Source organism: Salvia hispanica, chromosome 5, assembly GCF_029641045.1.
Source record: "Salvia hispanica isolate PSC_SH4W2 chromosome 5, Shi_PSC_v1, whole genome shotgun sequence".
Lineage (NCBI taxonomy): Eukaryota > Viridiplantae > Streptophyta > Magnoliopsida > Lamiales > Lamiaceae > Salvia > Salvia hispanica.
Genome location: NC_142696.1, coordinates 12,808,640 through 12,817,877, shown reverse-complemented (window position 1 = coordinate 12,817,877; position 9,238 = coordinate 12,808,640). Strand labels below are relative to the sequence as shown.

At 32.1% G+C, this 9,238-nt stretch overlaps 1 long non-coding RNA gene across 1 annotated transcript; it reads left to right on the top strand.

The window, feature by feature from the left end:
• The first annotated feature begins 1,529 nt into the window (after positions 1-1,529).
• On the top strand, positions 1,530-3,260 carry LOC148926307 (uncharacterized). The gene is made up of 2 exons (XR_016130299.1): positions 1,530-2,903; positions 3,015-3,260. It is a non-coding gene; the product is annotated as an uncharacterized LOC148926307 (long non-coding RNA).
• Positions 3,261-9,238: the final 5,978 nt, after the last annotated feature.

The following is a 9,238-nucleotide window of genomic DNA, read 5'->3' as shown; positions in this document are numbered from 1 at the left end:
TTAAATGAAAATACTAATATACAATGACATTCATGTAAATATAAAATGTTATTTTCTCTGCTCACCAAAATTTTAAAAAAATATATATGTAATTATTAGTTGCATTAGTAAATCTTTGGTATTCCAATTCATATATCAATACACTCTGTATATCTTTTAGTAAACTTTAAATTTTATTAGTGTAATGACATGTAAATGTTGACTATTCATAAAACATATATAACTATACTGATTTAGATTATTATTATATTAATAACAATATGCAAGTAATTTTTTGCCAATTCACCAATCAATATATTTGTGAACATTTTTGTGTTGAAAATTGGTTGATTGTATCATTTTTTACACTCCCCATCACATAGAAATAAATTAATAGTATGTATGGAGACATACTACCTTGGGCTACCTATCTACTTATTTAAGGATCGTTCCCAACACCTTCGCCTTCTCGTCCACGTTCAACCTGCACATTTGAAAATAACATGCAGGGCTGAGTATTTGATATACTCAGTGAGCACATTGCCAAAAATAGTTCTATTTTTAATTGTCAAGCCACAGCTGAGTGATCGCGGGGTTTTTGTTAAAAAGGCCCGAGTCACTAAATACTTTTTCTTTCATAAAGATTTTGATTGCGCAATCTCGTAACATAGATATACCATATCTGAACATTGTGTGAACCGGGAATGTGGCCACATTCCACGACGGTCACTGGACCGGCCAACTCCTATGTTAGCTCACGGTCCCCTTATGTGTACACTAGTCCGAGTAGGGTTTGCGGCCCTACTGGGACCCGAATTCGATTTAACTTAAATTGGTATAGCCAAGCAGATAGGTAATCATAAAACAAAACATGGCATGACAACATACTTGAGCAAAGATTCACATTTTCATACTGAAATCACGTTTTGAAAGAAATGCCCACCTCAAAGAAAAATCTCAATCCGTAGGTTCTTTAACTTGGCCTTAGACGACGTGTGAAGACGTCCCTTTAGGAAATAAAATAATACTTAATTAGATTTTGAGATATCCATTAAGCTTAAACATGGATGCATCCTAAGTGCGTGGTCATTTTATTCCTTTTCCTTAATTCATAAAAACTCCTTGAGCACTAAATAAATCTTGCGGTTTAGTTTGGTGTGGAGGTCTACCAATTATTCGGTTACCGAAAGAGCGTTACCTCATATATATTTTATTCAAGCACTAAAATAGGCTCGAGGTCTATTCATCATTTCGTACCATAAATTATTCGAGCGCTAATACTAAAGTCCGGGAATTAAATTTATCATCGTGGAAACAAAATAGCGGACCCTTACTTAACCTCAATTATTTGATTGAGCAACATAGGTGGGCTCATGATTTAATTAGGCTAGAGCCAACTCCCATTTTATTTTAATTATTAGCCCCAACTTCTTAGATTATTAGAGAATTAGTCCATTCCTTAGAATAAAATCTTAGCCCATACATTTAATTAAAAGAGGCCCAGAAGAAGAAGAAGCCCAAAAAAAAGGAGAAGAAAAGGCCCAAATACTCCCTCCTCTCAAAAGCTATCGGCCTTTCTCTCTCAAACTCTCATTTTCCCCAAATCAAAACCCTAAATTGGAAGAGAAAATCGGCGGCTCCACTCTCTTCTTCCTCACGTTTCCTCGTCGGACTCCGCCGGAGTATACTCCCTCCTCCCCTGATTCTCTCTCTCCTCTCACCGCTGAAACCATGGAAAGGGTTCTCGGTTTCTCCGTCGTCTCACCGCCCGTCCCTTCACGGCGATTCAGCACCGTCGCGGCGTCTCCGGCTGGGGCAGATGCAGCTCGGTCCACTTTGCAGACCACCGCCGCCGCTGTTGCCCTCGTGGCCTCGCCGTCGCCGGCGGTCTCCGAGGCAGCTCCTCGCCAAATTTCCGCTCTCGGCGAGCACCACTGCCGCCGCTCCTTTCCTCGCGACGGAGAGTCATCGCCGGTTGTTCCCCGGCGTTCAGCAGCGCCGCGGGGTTCAGCCCGCCACTATGGGGTTCTCAGCCTATCGGCGAGCCCTCCGTCGACGTCGCGCCACCGACGGACAACCTCTCTCTAAGCTAAGTTTTCTGTCTTCTATTACTTAGCTTGTTTCGCGGGTTTTATTTGGCAAAGCTATGTAGAATTGATTCATGACTATTGGTGATGTTCAAGCTTTGATCTTGTGAGAGTTCGATTATTGTGTCCATTTAATTGGTTTGTAGCAGAAGCTTTATGTTGTGATTCTTGGCAGAAAAATTAGCTAAACTGGAATGAATCTTTACATAGATATGCTACACTATTCCCTCCTGACTGTAATAGTTTGGCTAAGGCATTGGCTCATAAAGATCATATCTTTGGCTATTGATGTTATTTCTATGACTTCCTAAGTGATCATGCTTCTAGATTCTAAGTTCTGGAAATTACTCTTGTGACTGTTCTATATGATGCAAAGGGTATGGTGGTGTTTACATGGATGAAAAGGAGTGACATGGAGGGTGTTGATGATTTACCTGTTGTGGTGAAAGGGACCAAAAGGAGGGATGGAGTGCTCCTGATCTTAGCTCGCTCACTGCCCTCTTTTCCCAGAATTTCACTCTCTAATTTTCTCAAAGAAATTTGCTGGATTTGTTGTGTGTGTGAAGGAGTTCATAGGCGGTGTGGAGGGTCTTTAAATAGACAGAGTGTGTACTCGTGAGACCTTAATTGAAGCTGTTGTATTGCCTTGTTTTCTTCTTGCAGCAAATCTCTCTTTTTTTTATTCCTTGCCACTTTTAGTTAAGAAACTTTGGTTTTATGCCTGCATCCAAGTATTCCCAAATTAATGATCTCTGTTTGGTTTCGTAGTGGTACAAGGTGGAGTTGCAGAGGCCCCTGGAAAAAGGGTGGAAGGCAGACATTGGCTTACCCTTTTGGGTAAGTCTTGGTCCTCTAGCAAAAAAAAAAGAGTTGTCTCCTTTCCCACAATTAAAGCTTTCATTAATTTCCTTTGTTCTCTTAGAACTAATATTTGTTTTTACTTTGCAGGAGAATCTGCAAGTCCTCGGCTGTCAAGCTGCTGTCCGAGACGGCTCGCTGCCTCGGGCCTTCGTGCTCGCTGCCTGGCTCGACGGCTGTGCGGATAGGGGCGCGGTGGAGTGCGACGTGGGCTCGGGAGAAGAAGCACAGAGTGCAAGCCATATTAGACTTTATTTCCTTAAGCTTTTGGTCCATTCAAGAGTATATGTAGTAGTGTAGTATCCCGTATTTTCTTCAAAGAAAAAATTTTCCATACGTGAGATGATCGTATAGATTAATTAAATCTCTAGTTAGGCATTAAACATAACGAAAAGATAATAAAAGGGGCGGGTATTACAGTAGGTATGAGTTAGTGGAATATGGGGTCCACTGCCAAAAATGGGGTTACCCGATATCCGATCTGGTATACCCGAATTATCGGATTTATTTTCGAAAATTAATAAATTATATTTTTATTATAATTAAATGTAATTTAATTTCTTAACTATAATTTAATTAATACTTAATAGTTAGCATTTAAGAAATGTAATTTAATTTTTTAAATTACATTTTAATTTCATTGACTTGTGATATTTATAATTTTGAATTTTTTGATGATATTATTGTTAGATCTTGATTCTTATGAATTATTTAATTTTGAAATTTATAAAGGATGAATATTTGAACTTATGAATTTATGAATTGTTTGAACTTATTAATTTAGACGGTTATTGACTTATTGTAGATGGATGAAAGATGTTAATATGTACTATAAGTTATGAATTTTGTATTTTTCAAAGTTTGTAGTTATTTTCTTTTAAATTCGAACTACTACAAGAATTTTGTATTCCTAAAAGTTTGTAGTTATTTTCTCTTAAATTCGATCTACTATAATAATTTTGTATTTTTCAAAGTTTGTAGTTATTTTTACTTGAATATTAGTACTTCAACTTTGTATTAAATTTGAGTTAAATAATATTAAATAAATTCTAAAAGTTTATAGTTAATTGAAGAAAAAAAAATCATAATCACAATTGGGACTGGATACCCGATTTTTTGGGACTGGATACCCGAGTCGGGTATCCGGGTACCCGAAATAAAGTTCGGGTCGGGTATTGGATTTCGGGAATTTCGGGATCGGGTACCCGAAAATTTCGGATCGGGTATCCGCGGGTACCCAATTTGACAGGCCTACTAGTTACTACACTACCCCCGTCCACCAAAATTTGTCCCACTTTGACCCGTCACGGGTTTTAAGAAATGTAATGGAAAGTGAGTTGAAAAAGTTAGTGGATTGTGGGTCCTACTTTTATATATTAGTTTTATAATGAGTAGGTATGAGTTAGTGGAATATGGCGTCCACTGCCAAAAAGGGTAAAAGTGAAATGAGAAAAATTTTGGGGGACGGACGGAAATGGAAAAATGGGAAAAATTTTGGTGGAAGTATTAATAATTCACAACATTTTATGTTTGTATTAATGGAAATGATGGGATTAATTTCATTGACTCGGAGGGAGCGTAATCCATGGGACAAATTGTGGTATATCGTTGGAAAGGAGGAATAATTCTCTGAAAATGGAAGCAAACAAATCGGCCACACAATCTCCTGCATTAAATGCACAAATGATAGCCATGTTGAGGTTGATTAAAGTTTTTTTAGCTGTAAATTACGGTTATTATACTAAACTGCCTTTGAATTTTAATATTGTATTTATAACTATTAAATGAAAATACTAATATACAATGACATTCATGTAAATATAAAATGTTATTTTCTCTGCTCACCAAAATTTTAAAAAAATATATATGTAATTATTAGTTGCATTAGTACATCTTTGGTATTGCAATTCATATATCAATACACTCTGTATATCTTTTAGTAAACTTTAATTTTTTTTAATGTATAGGCATGTAAATGTTGACTATTCATAAAACATATATAACTATACTAATTTAGACTATTATAATATTAATAGCAATATGCAAGTATTTTTTTTGCCAATTCACCAATCAATATATTAGTGAACATTTTTTTGTTGAAAATTGGTTGATTGTATCATTTTTTACACTCTCCATCACATAGAAATAAACTAATAAATTTTTAAATTTATATATTTATGATTTTAGATTTCGTACTATCATATTTCTTTTATCATTTCATAAAATTATTTCACAGTATAAAATCAGTGTAAAGAAAATAAAATTGGTCGTGCATCGCACGGGTGTGATACTAGTTATTAATAATTCACTACTTTGTATGTGTTGTATTAATGAAAATGATGGGATTGATATCATTGACTTATAGGGAGCGTAATACATGGGGCGAATTGTGGTATATCGTTGGAAAGGAGGAATAATTCTCCGGAAATGGAGGCAAACTAATCGGCCACACAATCTACTGCATTAAATGCACAAATGATAGCCATGTTGAGGTTGATTAAAGTTTTTTTAGCTGTAAATTTTGGTTATTATACTAAACTGCCTTTGAATTTTAATATTGTATTTATAACTATTAAATGAAAATACTAATATACAATGACATTCATGTAAATATAAAATGTTATTTTCTCTGCTCACCAAAATTTTAAAAAAATATATATGTAATTATTAGTTGCATTAGTACATCTTTGGTATTCCAATTCATATATCAATACACTCTGTATATCTTTTAGTAAACTTTAAATTTTATTAGTGTAATGACATGTAAATGTTGACTATTCATAAAACATATATAACTATACTAATTTAGACTATTATTATATTAATAGCAATATGCAAGTAATTTTTTGCCAATTCACCAATCAATATATTTGTGAACATTTTTGTGTTGAAAATTGGTTGATTGTATCATTTTTTACACTCCCCATCACATAGAAATAAACTAATAAATTTTTAAATTTATATATTTATGATTTTAGATTTCGTACTATCATATTTCTTTTATCATTTTATAAAATTATTTCACAGTATAAAATAAGTGTAAAGAAAATAAAATTGGTCGTGCAGCACACGGGTGTAATACTAGTTACTACCTCCGTCCACCAAAATTTGTCCCACTTTGACCCGGCACGGGTTTTAAGAAATGTAATGGAAAGTAAGTTGAAAAAGTTAGTGGATTGTGGGTCCTACTTTTATATCTTAGTTTTATAATGAGTAGGTATGAGTTAGTGAATATGGGGTCCACTGCCAAAAATGGGGTTACCCGATATCCTATCGGGTATACCCGAATTATCGGATTTATTTTCGAAAATTAATAAATTATATTTTTATTATAACTAAATGTAATTTAATTTCTTAACTATAATTTAATTAATACTTAATAGTTAGCATATAAGATATGTAATTTAATTTTTTAAATTACATTTTAATTTCATTGACTTGTGATATTTATAATTTTGAATTTTTTGATGATATTATTGTTAGATCTTGATTCTTATGAATTATTTAATTTTGAAATTTATAAAGGATGAATATTTGAACTTATGAATTTATGAATTGTTTGAACTTATTAATTTAGACGGTTATTGACTTATTGTAGATGGATGAAAGATGTTAATATGTACTTTAAGTTATGAATTTTGTATTTTTCAAAGTTTGTAGTTATTTTCTTTTAAATTCGAACTAATACAAGAATTTTGTATTCCTAAAAGTTTGTAGATATTTTCTCTTAAATTCGATCTACTATAATAATTTTGTATTTTTCAAAGTTTGTAGTTATTTTTACTTGAATATTAGTACTTCAACTTTGTATTAAATTTGAATTAAATAATATTAAATAAATTCTAAAAGGTTATAGTTAATTGAAGAAAAAAAAATCAAAATCACAATTGGGACTGGATACCCGATTTTTTGGGACTGGATACCCGAGTCGGGTATCCGGGTACCCGAAATAAAGTTCGGGTCGGGTATTGGATTTCGGGAATTTCGGGATCGGGTACCCGAAAATTTCGGATCGGGTATCCGCGGGTACCCAATTTGACTGGCCTACTAGTTACTACCCCCGTCCACCAAAATTTGTCCCACTTTGACCTGGCACGGGTTTTAAGAAATGTAATGGAAAGTGAGTTGAAAAATTTAGTGGATTGTGGGTCCTACTTTTATATATTAGTTTTATAATGAGTAGGTATGAGTTAGTGGAATATGGCGTCCACTGCCAAAAAGGGTAAAAGTGAAATGAGAAAAATTTTGGGGGACAGACGGAAATGGAAAAATGGGAAAAATTTTGGTGGAAGTATTAATAATTCACAACATTTTATGTGTTGTATTAATGGAAATGATGGGATTAATTTCATTGACTTGGTGGGAGCGTAATCCATGGGACAAATTGTGGTATATCGTTGGAAAGGAGGAATAATTCTCTGAAAATGGAAGCAAACAAATCGGCCACACAATCTCCTGCATTAAATGCACAAATGATAGCCATGTTGAGTTTGATTAAAGTTTTTTTAGCTGTAAATTACGGTTATTATACTAAACTGCCTTTGAATTTTAATATTGTATTTATAACTATTAAATGAAAATACTAATATACAATGACATTCATGTAAATATAAAATGTTATTTTCTCTGCTCACCAAAATTTTAAAAAAATATATATGTAATTATTAGTTGCATTAGTACATCTTTGGTATTGCAATTCATATATCAATACACTCTGTATATCTTTTAGTAAACTTTATTTTTTTTTTAATGTATAGGCATGTAAATGTTGACTATTCATAAAACATATATAACTATACTAATTTAGACTATTATAATATTAATAGCAATATGCAAGTATTTTTTTTGCCAATTCACCAATCAATATATTAGTGAACATTTTTTTGTTGAAAATTGGTTGATTGTATCATTTTTTACACTCTCCATCACATAGAAATAAACTAATAAATTTTTAAATTTATATATTTATGATTTTAGATTTCGTACTATCATATTTCTTTTATCATTTCATAAAATTATTTCACAGTATAAAATCAGTGTAAAGAAAATAAAATTGGTCGTGCATCGCACGGGTGTGATACTAGTTATTAATAATTCACTACTTTGTATGTGTTGTATTAATGAAAATGATGGGATTGATATCATTGACTTATAGGGAGCGTAATACATGGGGCGAATTGTGGTATATCGTTGGAAAGGAGGAATAATTCTCCGGAAATGGAGGCAAACTAATCGGCCACACAATCTACTGCATTAAATGCACAAATGATAGCCATGTTGAGGTTGATTAAAGTTTTTTTAGCTGTAAATTTTGGTTATTATACTAAACTGCCTTTGAATTTTAATATTGTATTTATAACTATTAAATGAAAATACTAATATACAATGACATTCATGTAAATATAAAATGTTATTTTCTCTGCTCACCAAAATTTTAAAAAAATATATATGTAATTATTAGTTGCATTAGTACATCTTTGGTATTCCAATTCATATATCAATACACTCTGTATATCTTTTAGTAAACTTTAAATTTTATTAGTGTAATGACATGTAAATGTTGACTATTCATAAAACATATATAACTATACTAATTTAGACTATTATAATATTAATAGCAATATGCAAGTAATTTTTTGCCAATTCACCAATCAATATATTTGTGAACATTTTTGTGTTGAAAATTGGTTGATTGTATCATTTTTTACACTCCCCATCACATAGAAATAAACTAATAAATTTTTAAATTTATATATTTATGATTTTAGATTTCGTACTATCATATTTCTTTTATCATTTTATAAAATTATTTCACAGTATAAAATAAGTGTAAAGAAAATAAAATTGGTCGTGCAGCACACGGGTGTAATACTAGTTACTACCTCCGTCCACCAAAATTTGTCCCACTTTGACCCGGCACGGGTTTTAAGAAATGTAATGGAAAGTAAGTTGAAAAAGTTAGTGGATTGTGGGTCCTACTTTTATATCTTAGTTTTATAATGAGTAGGTATGAGTTAGTGAATATGGGGTCCACTGCCAAAAATGGGGTTACCCGATATCCTATCGGGTATACCCGAATTATCGGATTTATTTTCGAAAATTAATAAATTATATTTTTATTATAACTAAATGTAATTTAATTTCTTAACTATAATTTAATTAATACTTAATAGTTAGCATATAAGATATGTAATTTAATTTTTTAAATTACATTTTAATTTCATTGACTTGTGATATTTATAATTTTGAATTTTTTGATGATATTATTGTTAGATCTTGATTCTTATGAATTATTTAATTTTGAAATTTATAAA